At 47.4% G+C, this 16,534-nt stretch overlaps 1 protein-coding gene across 2 annotated transcripts in view; it reads left to right on the top strand.

Annotated features, from left to right (window-relative positions):
• The window catches only part of ANO3 (anoctamin 3), a 1,013,249-nt gene that overhangs the window by 540 nt on the left and 996,175 nt on the right, over positions 1-16,534 (top strand). The window lies entirely within an intron of this gene.

The raw sequence follows: 16,534 nt of genomic DNA, 5'->3' as shown, positions 1-16,534 counted from the left end.
ACTACTCGCTAGTAGTTCGCAGTTTACATGTGCACTTGTAGGGCTACGCGTTTCGTCCTATGTTCACTTACATCATATTAACAATGACGAGGGTATCAATAAATGGTCTGTAATTTATTGTTTTACTATGTACAATAAAAAGTAATACTAGCAATAACATCATAGCGCAGTTGTTTGATTGGTTTTGTTGTTGTCATTTTTAGAGCCACATTGCTTGTTGTTATGATGATGAAAATAACGTATTGTTTGTAATTATTACCTGTCTTATAATAAGTAGATTGTAGAACTAAATAATACACATTTGATAGTAATGATAATATTGTCAATAGTAAAGAATGTTTTGAACCTAAGCTTACCAAAATGATAAAACAAAGTACTGTGACATGTGCAGGAAACAAGTACAGGATTATTATTATTATTATTATTATTATTATTATTATTATTATTATTGTTCTTTTTATTATTTTTATCTATTTATTTTTTATTAATATTTTATAATTATTGAATGTTAAAGTTAAGTAGTTTCTTTGTTTCGAAGGAGAATTTTTAGACTGTGTCCCTTCCACATCCTGCAGGTTTCTGAACTTCCACAACATAGCTGTCTGACAATAGGGGATCATTATTGAAATTGGCACCTGATTGCAATAAAGAACCACAGAACCTGCAAAACTATTATCAGCAGCTTGGTCATGTTTGTTAATCAGAGGAACAAAAATATGTATTGACACTCATGCATGTGTGTGTGTACATACAGTATATATATATACATATATATGCTGTATACTAATCCCTGCGCTATATTCTGGGAAGACAAGTGCCTTGGGACTAGTTTCTGGTAGGGTGCCATGAAGTAACCCTGATTTACTCAGAGTGCTTACATTCAGGGCTAGTGCAGCATACTGCATGTTTGTCCCCGGTGGATGAAAGTCTTGCTATGACAGGCTTCATGTTATAAATATGTGCAGTCAGACCCTCGGTAGGATAGATGCCGCAGCTTGCTACAGTAGAATAATAATTTGACAGCGTTAGGAATCCTGCAGTTTTGCCCATATACTGCAGCTTCTGTAACTGAACTGTCAAGATTAGCAAAAGTGCAGGTGGACTCAGAATTTACCTTTAAAGAGGTTCTCCGGTGTGTTTTTAAAGTGGTGATCCATGGTGATAACAGAAGAAAAGAAGCTCTTGTCAGCCCAGGATCTACTCACTACAGTGCTGTCTCTCCAATGCAACATAAGTAATGATGTCACAGCTACCAGTCACCTGACCGCTGCGGTCACTGATTATCTGCTGGGTCAGGTGACTGGTCGTTATAGTGTCATCACCTCCGATCCGGTGGAAACTTACCAGAAACCCCCTCAAAAGTTAACTCCTCATATTAACATTTTACTTGAAGAGAACAGAATTTACTAAGGCATGTCCAGATAAGTGTCAAATCCAGAAGTATAAAAAACATTACAAAAAGCAGATGTAAGAGTTTGCATCTGATGTGGTACAACTGTCGCCTTGACAATTGAATAACAGTATATGCAAGCAAATGTGTTCCCTATTGGTTCTCTCGTGTACTTTATTGTATTCATAGAATCATAGAATGTTAGAGTTGGAAGGGACCTGCTGGGTCATCTGGTCCAACCCCCTGCTCAAAGCAGGATTCACTAAACCATCTCAGACAGATGTCTGTCCAGCCTCTGTTTGAAGACTTCCATTGAAGGAGAACTCACCACCTCTCGTCACCACCTCTCACTGTCAAAAAGTTTTTTCTTTGACATTGAATTTATGCCAGCTCAATTCAAAAATAAGGGCTGCAAGCAGTAGTAAGTCAGTGTGTGGCTGAGACCACATGAAAAACAGTGATACACTGTAGTGAGGAGAGAGAAAGCAATTAGGCCCAAGGCATGGGATGGATTTGAAAAAGATGGAACCCAGTACCTGGGGAGCCAGCTGTGAGTGACCTGACTATAGTGTTGCTTGTGATGTAAATGTAGAAGCCCTCAATTAGCCCTGATCAGATGTCCCTGACGATGACAGTGTATGAGAGACTTTAACGTTAGATATAGATTGCTGAGCTCCTATATTCTTACTTCTTGGGCATTTTTATAGCTGTAGTGACACGCCCGAGGGGCAGTGGGGTACTCGGCGCCGGGCCCGTTGACTTCGATTGGAAATGTCACAGTGGCGGTGACCCGGTCCGTGGCCTCAGACGGTCATGTAAAAGGGGTAGAGTTGAATGGGGATAAAGTTTGTGTAGTGATTCGTGACGCCACCTGTGGTTTCTGGTCAGTTTGACCAGCGCTGCAGGATTGCTTCTCTGGGACAGATGTTGTGGTGCAGCTGTGATGTAGAAGCCCTCCACAGGTAGGGCTGTAGTTCCAGGGCAGAATAGATAAGTTAGTAGATGGTGAGGTAGTGGAGAGAAGTAGATGTAGCAGTGCTGGATGAGTGGCGCAGAAATAAGTGAGGACACAATGGCATGTAGTTCCAAAGACTTTACTCACACTCTGGTGCGCACACAGATGGCCGCTTCAGTGCTGAGTTCTCCAGGAAAGGGGTCCAGATAACTCCCAGATAAGATGAAATGCACCTTTCCAACTTTCCCAGTCAGTGTGTTCCTTTCTTGGCCATCTCCAAACTATACGCTGCCTAAACTCCTTCTTCCACTCCAGCTCTTCACAATTAGCGTTCCAGGCCAGCAGCTGCGAATCCTGTTCGGGCAACCACCCACCGTTTCCGTGACTCTATATAGCCGCCTTTCCGGTCGGACTAACTGTGGAAGGGGCGATGGTCCATAAAGCAACCAAAGCTATCGGCTTGCTAGTGGCACCCAGAGGAATGCAAACTAGGCTAGGGGCCGTTCCCTTTGCGACCAGTCTGGTTCCTTCCTCTACCTGACAGCCGTCAGCGAGGAACGAGACCCACGGGATGACTTTCCAACCATGTCCCTGGAAGAGCCACTCTTCCTACAGAGAATCTGCTGTTTCTTAGGCCAATCCGTCTGGCACTCCACATGCAGTTGGGAGCGGCGCAGACTACGTCCTTCTCCTTCCCTCCCTCACAGGGGATCTGTCCTAACCTCAGCCTAGACTCTCCCGCCTTGCTACGCTCCGCACACCTCGCTACGCTCCGCCCACCTCCCAGCACACTTCGTGTTCCAAGCAGTGAGCCATTAAGGGTGCTCTGCTACACTACTGTATATGTGTGGGTGTGAGTGTTGGAATCTGGTTGGGTGCATCCATCCTACCTGGCTGTGGGGTACCATACCTCTGGTTGAGGTGCAGTACCTCTGTGGCATCTGGACCCGCAGGGGCACCACAGTAGCTTGTGCCAGGAAGAGGTAAGCAGGACCAATCCATTGCACACAACTCAGAGAACCGCAGGGTAGTTGAAGGGCTAGGAAGTTGCCACAGAACAGTGACAGTATACTGTAGCTCATAAGGTTCACACATCTGTGAAGTAGCAACTGACTACTCACAGGAGGGATTAAGCTGGCACTAGTAGTGATCCAGAGTTAGGTAATCACCAGTAAGGAGTCTTGTGGAAGTTTGGAGTATGGGTTCGTAACAAATTATGGACTCCAGATTTCAAATCTGTACCACACAAATCTCTTACACAGGCATGGGTATGAATTTGAACTGACCCATTATAGGGTCCCGGTTCTGTAGCTCTGTACAACTCTGATTTTATATATAGGCACAGAAAGGTTTTTTCTAGAGCAGTGATATCAGTAGTGTTACAATTGCTCCAATTGGCCCTCGCAACATTGATCACATGGCACCCAGAGGTATCTTGGCAGCCGTGGTCCTGCTAAAGACCAACATCACTGCCATTTACTTATGTAAAAATCAACTATACGAAATTTAAATTAAGGAAGTATGCTTACCACACAAAAAGACAAGCCCTCACACAACATTATATACAGAACTGAAAAGCGTTACAGGTCTTGGAAAATAGTGAAAAAAAAACATTTTCATCGTTTCATCCCACTTGGAATTTTTGGTAAAATGAATGGTATCATTTAGAAATAGGAGAATCAATTTGCAAGACTATTGTACTTTGTGGCCCTGGAAGCCAGGTCCTGGAATCTCTCTACCTCCCAACATATCCAGCTCTTCTTTAGATTAACAACCCAGCAAATCCAAAGAACTAGAAGTGCTGGAAAATAAAAAAGATTCATTGGTTCCTTGTCCAGCGGGCACAGAGTACTAGCCTGGCTGATGGACCATATTCTTGTAAATTGACTCTACCATTTCTAGCATCATTCAAAACTATAGTTTGTCCTGCAAAAATCAAGCCTGAGTAGGTCAGAAGGGTTTACATTTGAGGGTGGGAGAGCTTGGTCACAAATTATTTTCAGAGTAAGTTCTTGTTGCCCTAGTACCGGATTACTAATTAGGCATAGTAGTCACTGGCCTATGAATCCCACATCCTTTGGGGCCCTGCACAATGGATGACAGTGAAGTAAATTTACAATCAGCATGCCAGCCCGGCCGGCTATCATTGGAGGCCAGTGAGAGAAACGAAGCACGCATGTGAACATTACAGGAAACAGCAATGTAATTATGTTTCGGTTGTTGTCGGGTTTTTTCAAAAAGTCACGAGTAGTAGAGGAGGGGAATCTATGTGATCAGGTGTGGCAGCTATGTGATTGTCCAGAGCGAGGAATGGGAGTGGAGGAGTTGTTGGTGGCCGTGAGTTCTCAATGACTCTAGATCATCATAGAACGTTCATAAGTAGAAGCTTCAGGAAAACAGATGACTAAATGAAGGCCTACACCTGAGGTCAATGTTAGTTAATAATCTTTTTTGGGTTTTAATGGAGTTTCACTAACTTACATTTTGTTCTGTTTAACAAAATTTAATTAATGTATTGTTGTATTTAAAAGGTTATTAGTAAATTTAACAAATTATTAAGAAATTATTTGCTGGAGGGGATCAAAGATTTCGGCTGCCTAGGGGTCTCCACAGGGTTTAATTTGGTGCTATATTTCTCCTGAGGCTTAGATATAAAGAAAACACAATATTTTTAGATGTTCATCTGACCTAATAGGGAGCGAACAGAAAATCACTGTTAACTTTGTTGAGTGAGAAATGATCAAATTGTGCACAATACAAACTGTATTTGATTTTTTATCAGTGCCAGTCCCATATGTTTAATTTACAGTATACTGAGTAAGCAGTAATGGTCCGACACAGATCGAATTAAACAAACCGAATGAATGGAGCAGAGGTTGAACACACACACTTCTGCTCCAATTCATTCTCTAAGGGACTGCCAGAGACAGTTAAACATAGCGCCACACATGGCTATCACCAGCAATGATCATATGTCAATGTCGACCTGTCATTGCTGGAGCAGGAAGAACAGACCCAGTCTAGGACCCGAGAAGCATCGCAACGGAAGCGACAGGAGATGGATTTTAATACACAGATCTCACTGCAGTTATTAATCTTAGCTCTTTCCTGATCACAACTACTCAGCTGATAATAAAGAAAAAAATAAGCAGTAATAATAAATATTTCCATATTATATGATGTGATAGATACATTTTAGAAATCATTTTATTAACTAATTGATCATAAATAAAATAAAAAAATAAAGAAAATACACCTTGTTATTAGCCGGTAACAAAAATCTACCACTTTGTGTCTACATTACCTATGCAAATCCATGTGCCTCCGAGATTGTAGGAAACAAAAAAACTTTATATTTTTTTTCCAATCATGTGCCATATGCCTCTAATTTTCTACTAATATAGATTCAACAGCTAAAGCAAGATGCAGTAGATGAAGAAGAGGAGTGGAAGTGCTATTGAAGAATTTGCATTTACAGGGTTTGTCAATATCCAATAACCAAAGAGGCACATAGGCCTACAAAGGTTCCCCAAGGAACAAAATGGTAGTTTTGAAGGCTCATTCCAAAACTGGTAAGTTATCCCCTGTCCATAGGATAGGGATAACTTAATGATCTCTGAGACCCTTAGTGATCCTAAGAACATAGCACTGTCACTGACGAACCAGGCTTTACAGAGCTCTGTCTCATATATGTAATGATTCCACCCCTCAGTGCTGAGCTGTATGTGCAATGATTGACAGCTCAGTTGTCCAGTCTGGTGCAGGGGTGTACAAAGCTGTCTGTATTTTGATTGACAGATTGACCATCCAATCTGAGACCGGAAGTTGATGAGCTCTTGTCAGGTGCTCTGAGCTTTCATAATTCCTCAGCTATTTAAGTGAGCTGGCAGTCCCAGATAGCTGAAGCTAAGGCAGACAGCTAAGTGTGGTTTGTTCCTATGTGCCTTTTAATTTGCTCATTGGTATAGCTGCCTGACCCTGGACCACGTTCTCACAATCTGTCTGCTTAATCCCTTTGCTCTGATTTGCTATCCTCTAGGTATTTTGGCCTCGGACTATGACCTGATTGTGCTTTGTTTCTTCCCTCTACTTATGATGTACCCTCCTATCTTTTGACCTCTTGGCTATCCTGACTCACGGCTTTTCCATGAGAATTGACTCAGCGTCACAGTATAAAGCGACGGTGCACATGCTCAAATTCTGCTCCATTCATTTTCTATGGCAGCAGTACCCAACCTTCCTTACCTTGAGAGCTACAGTCAACACTGAGAGATGTTCGCAAGCCACATCCAGTTCCCCCATCTTCTCCAGAGTAGTGACACTCAGAACCCATCACATTAGCATTATGATGATAGCCAAAGCATCCCCACCTTGTTTCTCCATTGCATAAAGGCAGTGTACTTACATTCAAAGGTTCCTACTTTACCCCTATTCTGTGTTCCCATATCAGGCACTCACCACACTATTGCGTCCAGGTTCAAGCAATAGTATCATCCTATCTCCAGTTTGCAATATTTATTTCTCTCCTCCGTCCACCTGCCAGTATGTGCACATCCCTGTCTGTACTTCTCTGCAAAACTAAATCTGGAGAACTCTTCATAATTGGCTGACCTGATGCTAATGTATCAAGCAGGCAGACAATCGCGACACACATCTTAGGCCTGCGAGTCACATGTTGCCCCTGAGCCACAGGTTGGGGACTCCTGGTCTTTGGAATTGTTGGAAAAAGCCAAGAACAGCTCTTGATTACTTCTAGCAGAACCATAGACAATGGATCAAGAGTCACTTCTGCTCCATTCAGGAGAGAGCTCTGCAGAGCCATGTACTTGATAATGCTTGGGGTTGGCTCCAGCAAATGTATTTTTGGAATATCCCTTAAATCAAGACTATTCAATTATTTTTCTTTACTGTACTGGTGCATAAAAAGGTTGCAAAGTTCAAAATACCCTTTTTATGTTTTTTTTATTCTTTAAGACCCTTTTGTAATATTTGTGCCTTTGTTGCACACGTCGGACATGGTCACTTTAAATTCTTAATAAAGGAAACATGTTGCAGAGACAAAGTCATCAATCAGATATTGGCTCTTCATTGGGACAATGCTATTTTATGCATGAAATCTATAAAGATACATTAAGTGCGCAATGCATGGAGTCGGAATGACACTTAACTATATATTTGCGGGTTTCCTATGTGGAAAATTAGAGAGGGGAAAAAGAAGGCCGTGAAAGTAACACACAAGACATTATCCATATCTATATTCTATATTACGACTGTGCATGGTGAATAGCCTAAAGAGTTTATTATCTTATGGTGACAAGCGCCATCTCTGTGCTAAAATATTTGATGATACCATATGTTATTGTATTCTGTGCAACTGCGCAGCTTTTACAGTCCTGTAGTCTGTAGTATCAGGACTGTAAAAGCTGCGCAGTTGCTAACGCTCTGCTGCATGCTTGTTCTAGTAATGTCTTTGAGAGCTCTGAATGTTCAAGGGTTGGCACATCATTTGTCAATGCTAACACAGAATTGGTAAAAAAAAACAAAAACTTTTTTTTCCCTTGTGTGGTTTGTACCGGCTATCAGGCCATAAATCAAATCTGTGTTACAGTAAATCTGTCTTTGTTGCCCATAGCAAACCAATCAAAGCTCAGCTTTTATTTTACCAAAACAATTTAGGAACTAAATGATATTCTTTTCCTGACAGTCGTATGGTGTCTTTGGAGTGGACAGTACTGTTGTATGTGAATGAGTTCAAAATGCCCTATTTGATTCAACAAAGATTTGCACTAGTGGAGAACTATGCATACTTTGGACAAAGAAACACAGTGTTATGGACACGTGGCTTTGTGGACACACTGTGCCACAGGGCAGGGTATAGGAAGAGGAGTAGCTAAGCAGCTATCAGGTGTTCACTGGAGCTGCTAATGGTGGAAACAGACTGGGCTGCAGGCAGTCACCAGGTACGACTCCTAGGAAGATCCCGGTACTGTAGGTGTTGGCAGGTTCGATGACACTGATTAGGGTTGTGTTCAGACTCACTGGTCTAGGATACTGATGTAGGGTCGAGCAGGTCCTCAGGTTGCAGGGGTGACACAAATCTGTCCTCGCAGGGACTCAATAAAATAAACAATACTTTTCTCAGTAACTGGGAGTAACCCGGCAAGCCCAGGTGTCGAAGGCCGGAATATGGCCAAACTATGGTACCTATTGCTATAGTCCACTTATCCCTCCATGCGTCACTCAGGATTGCAGATGCAGCCGCTTAGAGTACGTTGATGCGGCTGCCTTGACGCCACGGTACTCCGGGAAGATTTAGGCTCAACAGGCCCTGAAGAAACGATGCCGGTGGGGCGCAACAGGCCCTGAAGAAACGATGCCGGTGGGGCACAACAGGCCCTGAAGAAACGATGCCGGTGGGGCACAACAGGCCCTGAAGAAACGATGCCGGTGGGGCACAACAGGCCCTGAAGAAATGGTGCCGGTGGGCCGCAACAGGCCCTGAAGAAGCGATGCTGGTGGGGAGTGGTAATGACGCAGTTCCCCCAAGTGGCCGGTGGCCGTCCTCCACTAAGTGTCCCTCCGTAACCGGGACATGTGCCGCTAACATCGCCTATGGCGAAGTGGCGTCCCCTGAAGCCGCTGATGATGGGGTCGCTGCGGTGGGAGAAGGCTGGGGGGCAGTGTCCAGGCCTCTGTGGCTGTTTTAGCTGTAGTCACAGCCGTGACCTGAGGTAAAGGATCTCTCCCACAAAGGCGGGGGAAGGCGGGCGTGGCTCTCTGAGAAAGTGGGCGGGAAGTGGCCTCTGGTAAAAGTCTCTCACGTCTCACTTGTCGGTGAGTGCACAGTCTCCTCCTCACAAGCTCCTGTCGGTGTCCCCTCCAGTCACCCGGCTTAATGCCTCCTGTCACAGTCTCTCCCAACTGCCAACTCAGCGTGCCCCCTGCTCCTTTTATCCTCGCCCCACCCCCTGTTTCCCTGACAACTCCGGTCATGTCTCTCCCTTTACTGTTCTCCCAGTATTGTTCCCTCAGGAACCCTGATGGCGGTCCCCTGGGTACCGGCCCTTTCACTGTCTGGGAGTCCTCCTCCACACATTCCCCCACCCTGTAAGCTCGCCAGTCCTTGGGCGAGGGCCTTAGACTATTGAGATCGGTCTGTAGGGGTTTCAATGTTCGTTGCCATATGAATTGATCTTGTCCATATCGTTCAGGGGGTTTGCCGGCTGTTGACCGCTCGGAGCGTCTAAGTTCAACTGGGGTTGAGTCGTCTGGGGTGGTGGACACCGATGGGCTGATTGGTGCGGGCGGGCTAATTTTGTCAGTTGATTCATTACTGAGTGGAGAGCCTCTGTGTCCTGGAAGACAATCTTTGTCGTCGTCCGGGTCCCAACATACAGAAGACGGTTCGGATATCGACGGGGTAGACTTCTGCTTCAGGTCGGGGTAAGTACACGGGCGTAACATGTTACGATGCACAATACAAGTGGGCAGTGTTTCATCCTCCTCGGGTCGTATTTCGTACACCGGTCCGTCTGGATGGACACGGCGTAAGACCCGATAAGGACTATCTTCCCAACGCGGCTCTAGTTTGTTCTGGGGGCGTTGATCTAGTACGAGCACCCAGTCCCCACTTTGAAGGTGAGGAGGTGGGGTTGCATCCTTCCCTGGGTGCTCCCAGTCTCGGAGCTTTGTGTGTACAATTCGGTGAAGAGTTTTCAGCCGGTGACGAAGATTTCGGACCCAAGACTACACTCCAGTCCAGGGCTGATGCTCTTCGGGGTCCAACTCCACCGCTGTGATCCCTTTATCTTCTCGTCCGAACAACAGGGAGTAAGGGGTATAGCCAGTCACTCGATGTACCCTATTGTTATAGACCCAAACTAATTCTGAAACATATTCGGGCCAACGGGCCTTCTTATCACTCTCCAGAGTGCGCAACATCTGAATCAATGTCCGATTAAATCATTCACAACCCCATTCCCTTGCGGGTGATACGGTGTGGTCCGGGATTTGTCAATCCCATAGAGGTGATGTAGTTCTTCCATGACTTTTCCCAAACAACATGCTCCCTGATCAGAATGTATTCATTGAGGACAGCCGTATACTTGTATAAAGTTTCTACAAATTGCGGAGGCGGCTGACTCTGCGGCCTGATCCCGAGTGGGGGTGACCACAGCGAACTTGGTGAAATGATCTACCATGACGAGACAGTGTTCGTATCCCTGAAATGTGGGCCCAATGGTCAGATAATCCACCGTCAAGAGCTCAAGGGCTGCTGAAGTCACAATAGTCTGTGTTGCGGCTCGCTGAGCGGGTGGTTTGGCTAACTCGCATAAGCGGCAGGTGCGGCAAATTTCGTCCACAACAGCCGGCAAGCGCGGGTGGTAAGCTTTCTGTTGCACCCATTGCAGAGTTTTTTTTTCCCGAAGTGGACCCCTTTTTCGTGAGCCTCCTGAGCTAATACGTGAAGTTGGGCTCCTGGAGTAACCACCTGCCAAACCGTCATTGAGGGTGTTTGTGATGTTATTTTATGATGCAATAGTCCCTTTCGGATAACCAACCTCTCCCATTGTATAAGCAACAGGTCTTGAGTCAAATTTTGTCATTGAGGGTCAGTGGGTAATTACCCAGCGGCGACCCACGCTCTGAGAAGGCCAACGTCTTCGTCTTCTTGTTGCTGTTGTATCCACTTATCCCGGGATTGTTCCAGTATGCCCTTTGGGGTCTCAGAGGAAGATATTTTTTTATTGTCAGTTGTGACCATGGCAGCAGTGAGAGCGGACGGTATTTCCTCTCCTTCTAATTCTTCGTCTCGATTCTGTCCTGGAGTTGTATGTCGAATCCTGGAGAGGGCATCTGCATGGACATTCTCGACCCCTCTTTTGTAGATAATCTTATAATTGTACTTCGCCATCTGGGCCACACATCCGCTGTTGCAGAGCCTCCAATTTGGCATTTTCCAAATGAGCCAGCGGGTTGTTGTCAGTTCGCATCACCAACTCGGAGCCCGCTAGGTACTCTGCGAATCTCTCCGTCATGGCCCACACCACTGCGAGGAGCTCAAGTTTAAAGGAGCTGTAATTGTCAGGGTTACGCTCGGAGTCATGGAGTGAGCGGCTTCCATATGCGATCACCCTCTCCCGGCCATCCTGAACCTGTGACAATACAGCCCCCAACCTGTGAAGACTCCCGTCAGTGTGCAAGATGAACGGTTGTGAGAAATCCGCATAAGTCAACACTGGGGCATCCGAGAGCGCAGCCTTGAGGTCTTGGAAGGCCTCTTCCTGAGGTTGTTGCTACTGGATTTTTCGCCCATTGGTCCCAGCAGGAGTCCCCTTTAGCACGTCATGCAGGGCTCGAGCTCGACATGCAAAATTCTTCACGAAACGACGGGAATATCCGGCTAACCCCAGAAATGCCTGCACATCTTTCACCGTCTCAGGGGTAGGCCATTCCTGGATAGCAGCAACCTTCTCCCGGGATGGCCTCACACCTTCTGCCGAAACAACATGACCCAGATAATCTGAGAGCGAAATAGGTGGCATTTCTGAGGCTTCACCTTCAACCCGTACTTTTGCAACCGGCTGAGTACCTGTCCCAACCGCTTCAGGTGGTCCTCGAAGGTGGCGGCATAGACAATGATATCATCTAGATAGATAAACGTGGCCTCGAAATTGAGATCTCCCAGACACCGCTCTATCAATCGCTGAAAGGTCCCAGGAGCGTTGGCCAGCCCAAACGGCATCCGATTAAACTCCAACAGTCCTATGGGCAATATGAACGCCGTCTTGGCTCTATCTTCTTCTGACAGGGGCACCTGACAGTACCCACTGGCCAAGTCCAGGGTCGAGAAATATGTTGCCTTCCCCAAGGCGGACAGGGATTCTTATATGCGGGGTAGTGGGTATGAATCTTTAATAGTGCAAGCATTCAGTTTACGATAATCCACACAGAATCGTAGTGTACCATCTTTCTTCCGGACCAACACGATTGGGGCCGCCCAGGGGCTTTGACTTTCCCTTATTACCCCTTTTCACAGCATTTGGGCCAGCAAAGTTTTCACCTCCTGATAGAGTTGCGGCGGAATCTGTTGATATCGTTCCCGGATAGGGGCGGCTCATGCTGCGGGGATTTCATGATTGATGGTGGTGGTACACCCAAAATCGTCCTCATGGCTAGCAAATACTTCATAGTACTGTCCAAGCAATGTTTTTATCTGCGAGAGTTGGGCTGCAGTTAATCCAGAAAGCTTGTCCCGCATCTGCTCCAAAATATTTCGGCCCTTCTCTTGTGCCGAGAATTCGTGGGCCTGTAAGGTTCGTATTGTTACTTCCCAAGGATCCTCGGGGTGTATTCGTAATTGAACCGCAGGAGCTGGCAGCACTTCTTCTAAAGGCTGTACTAGTTTGGCCAGTACAGTCCGCGCTTTCAGAACAGTGTCTCGGTATTCAAGGATAACGCAGCGTACCAGGACGGTTCCTTTTTGCACCGTAGCCAGGGAACGGGCCACCAGTATGCCAGGAGGTAAGCGCTCTGCGGGACACGGCTCCACCTGCACCTCCACGCCCTCCAAATGTATTGGGGCTCGAATTGGCAGGGCCACAACTGTCTGTCCAGGAGGTAGCACAAGCAGGGGAGCTGCTGACGTGATAATCTTGCCTAGAGCCTCGCCCTCCTGACAGTCCTGATGCACCCACGCACCTCGCATCAGCTGCTGGAATACCTGTCCCTGGGCTGTGCGAGAACCCCACTGCTTCAGAATCTTCTGTGTGGGATAATTTAGTAGTAAGTTGCCGAACTCTCGTAAAATGTTCATGCCTAGGGTGACTGGGTGCCATTGATCAGCTTCTCCTTGAGTTAGCACCACCCCTCTGCGACCAAGGGATTTAACGCACAACATCACCTGCACCCACACCACCCCGGCAACCGGGATCGGCAATTGATTGGCAGCTATTAGTCTAAACATGGGCCCCCACTGGGGTCTTGCTGCCTCCAGGAAGTTTTGTTGAAAGTACGTGGCAGGCATGGTGGTCACTGGTGACCCCATATCTACCAGACACTGGACGGCCTGGCCCTCCACTTCTGCCCAAACCACCGGACACTTTGATACCAAATCTTCGGGACTTCCACCACCCCTAGTTGTGGTTTTCAGCTCCGAGCGGTGTCCCCCCAGCCCAGAGCCCTTTAGCTTAATGGGGTATCTCCCACGCCGTGGACACTCTCGGGTGAAGTGGCCTGGTTCTCCACACTCAAAACACCGAGCCTGTGTAGGCTGACCACCCCGCGGGGAGCGGGATCCCCAAGAGTCAGGGCTAAAGCTAGGGCGTCTAGTCCCGGTCTCGGTTCTTCTCTTCACTTCAGCCACCTCACCCTTAATATTTTTCAGCTCTTGCTTATCTCCTCCACCCACTGAGGCTCCTCGACTGAATTCGCGGAGGTCTCCACACCTCGGATTTTCCCCATGGGGACCGCCATCCCCTGCTCCTGCTCTCAAGCACGTGCCTGACTTCCCACCTCTGAAAAGTCTATTCGGGGATTCATTCTGATCTGCTCCTGCAGTGCCTGTTTGACTAATGTATCCCGCAAACCAGTCACCAATAGGTCACGTAGGGTAATGTCGACAGGTCCTACCCCTACCCCATCCTTTCTTTCAATAGCCGTATGCAATTCTTGGAGGACATTCATATCGTCTCCCCCTCTACTTGCATCCAACTAAACAAACGGGTTCTTAACTCTCCCACATTAGTAGGGTCCCCATGGGTCTGCTCTAATATCTGTAACACTTTTTCAAAAGTGTTGCGGTGCCCCGGAGGTTTCAACATCACTGACCTCCGCACCTCTCCATCCAGTGCCATGAGGGCTACCTCGGCTTCCAGATCAGGGGTCATTGGGTGCATCCGAAAGAGCCCCCGCATCCGCTCTGTCCAGCTCCATAACATAGTACTGGAGCCGGAAAATCTAGGCAGGCTGTTCAGCATGGCCCCCAATGAAATGCTGGAGCGGGGACCCTCATTATTTTTAGAACCGACCGCTCCGCCTGGGTCGGGGGCACCACTGTCCGCGCTCGGAGACTACATCCTGCCAACTACGCCAAGTGTAGGGTCGAGCAGGTCCTCAGGATGCAGTGATGAGACACGAGACAGGGTATGACTTGCAAATTAAACTTTTATAAATTGGAGCCACTAGGGCTATGCTGAACAGGCAAAAAGGGGTAACACAAATCTGTCCTCGCAGGGACTCAATAAAATAAACAATACTTTTCTCAGTAACTGGGAGTAACCCGGCTAGTCCAGGTGTCGAAGGCCGGAATATGGCCAAACTATAGTACCTATTGCTATAGTCCACTTATCCCTCCATGCGTCACTCAGGATCGCAGATGCGGCGGCCTTGACGCCACAATATTCCGGGAAGATTTAGGCTTGACAGGCCCTGAAGAAACGGTGCCAGTGGGGCGCAACAGGAGCTGAAGAAACGATGCCGATGGGGCGCAACAGGCCCTGAAGAAACGATGCCGGTAGGGTGCAAGAGGCCCTGTAGAAGTGATGCCGGTGGGGCACAACAGGCCCTGAAGAAACGGTGCCGGTGGGGCACAACAGGCCTTGAAGAAACGGTGCCGATGGGGTGCAATAGGCCCTGAAGAAGCGATGCTGGTGGGGCGCGGTAATGACGCAGTTCCCCCCAAATGGCCGGTGGCCATCCTCCGCTAAGGGTCCCTCCGTAACCGGGACATGCGCCTCTAGCGTCGCCTATGGTGAAGTGGCGTCCCCTGAGGCCGGTGATGACGGGGTCACCGCGGTGGGAGAAGGCTGGGGGCAGTGTCCAGGCCTCTGTGGCCATTTTATCTGTAGTCACAGCCGTGACCTGAGGTAAAGGATCTCTACCACAAAGGCGGGGGAAGGTGGGCGTGGCTCTCTGAGAAAGTGGGCGGGAAGCGGCCTCCGGTAAAAGTCTCTCACGTCTCACTTGTCGGTGAGTGCGCAGTCTCCTCCTCACAGGCTCCTGTCGGTGTCCCCTCCAGTCACCCGGCTTCCTGCCTCCTGTCACACTCTCTCCCAACTGCCAACTCAGCGTGCCCCCTGCTCCTTTTATCCTCGCCCCGCCCCCTGTTTCCCTGACAACTCCGGTCATGTCTCTCCCTTTACTGTTCTCCCAGTATTGTTCCCTCAGGAACCCTTGTGGCGGTCCCCTGGGTACCGGTCTGGTCACTGTCTGGGAGTCCTCCTCCCCACACTGGATCAGGAACTGGCCACACACAGATGGGGGAACAATGTTCAGGCGCTGGCTGCACAGAGACCAGGGGACTTCGGGAGCAAGACTGGCTGCACTGGGACAAGGGGACTTTGGATTTAGAACTGTATAATCTAGGACCAGGGGACAACATTCAAGCACTGGCTGCACCAGTGCCAGGGAACTTCAGGAACAGGACTGGCCACACCGGGACCAGGGGACTTTGAATTCAGGACTGGCCACTCCAGGAGCAGGGGACAACATTCAGGTGAGGTGTCCCTGCATGGAGGGAGAAGGGGACACCATGCAGGGGCACCAGCAATAGCGCTACACACAGGTCAGTTTTGCTGGTCAATTTCTGGTTCTTCTTGTTTCAGAAAATAGCAGTACACACAGTTCAGTGCCAAAGCAGTTTATCATAGGATTTAAGGCTAATGGCAAAAAAACCAACACATTTTTGTTCAGATGCCCAGCAGAAGATTAGGAGAAGCCCAAGGAAAAATTATCAGCAGATTAACATATCAATGTGTCTATTTCACCCAAAGCTATACACCAAATGTAATTTGTACAAGATTTAAATGAGGGAGATAAAATGAAGCATGTGGTGTATTACAGTTGGCTACTGGATATCATTATAGATGGTCATTTGGACCAGTTGCAATACATGATGTCCAATGAAGCATGTCTACAACTAAACTGATGTGTTAATTCTCTGATCAATAGGCATTGGCACACAGAAAAATCACAAGCTGTACCATCAGCTGCTTCATGAACCAAAAATTAGCATTTGGTGCTTGGATTGCAGGCCCATTGATGACAATTTTGCCAGACTGTGTACCTGGACATTGTGCATAGAATTGCTGTACAGTTTTATGTCACTGTGCCAGTTTCATGCAACATTCCCAGGAGAATAAACGGTTTTCAAAGGATTCTGGTCTCCGTGGTCAGAAGACCTAATGAAT

Source organism: Dendrobates tinctorius, unplaced genomic scaffold (genome assembly GCF_039654945.1).
Source record: "Dendrobates tinctorius isolate UK_male_01 unplaced genomic scaffold, ASM3965494v1 ptg000037l, whole genome shotgun sequence".
Taxonomy (NCBI): Eukaryota; Metazoa; Chordata; class Amphibia; order Anura; family Dendrobatidae; genus Dendrobates; species Dendrobates tinctorius.
This window is presented reverse-complemented; position numbering and strand designations above follow the sequence as displayed.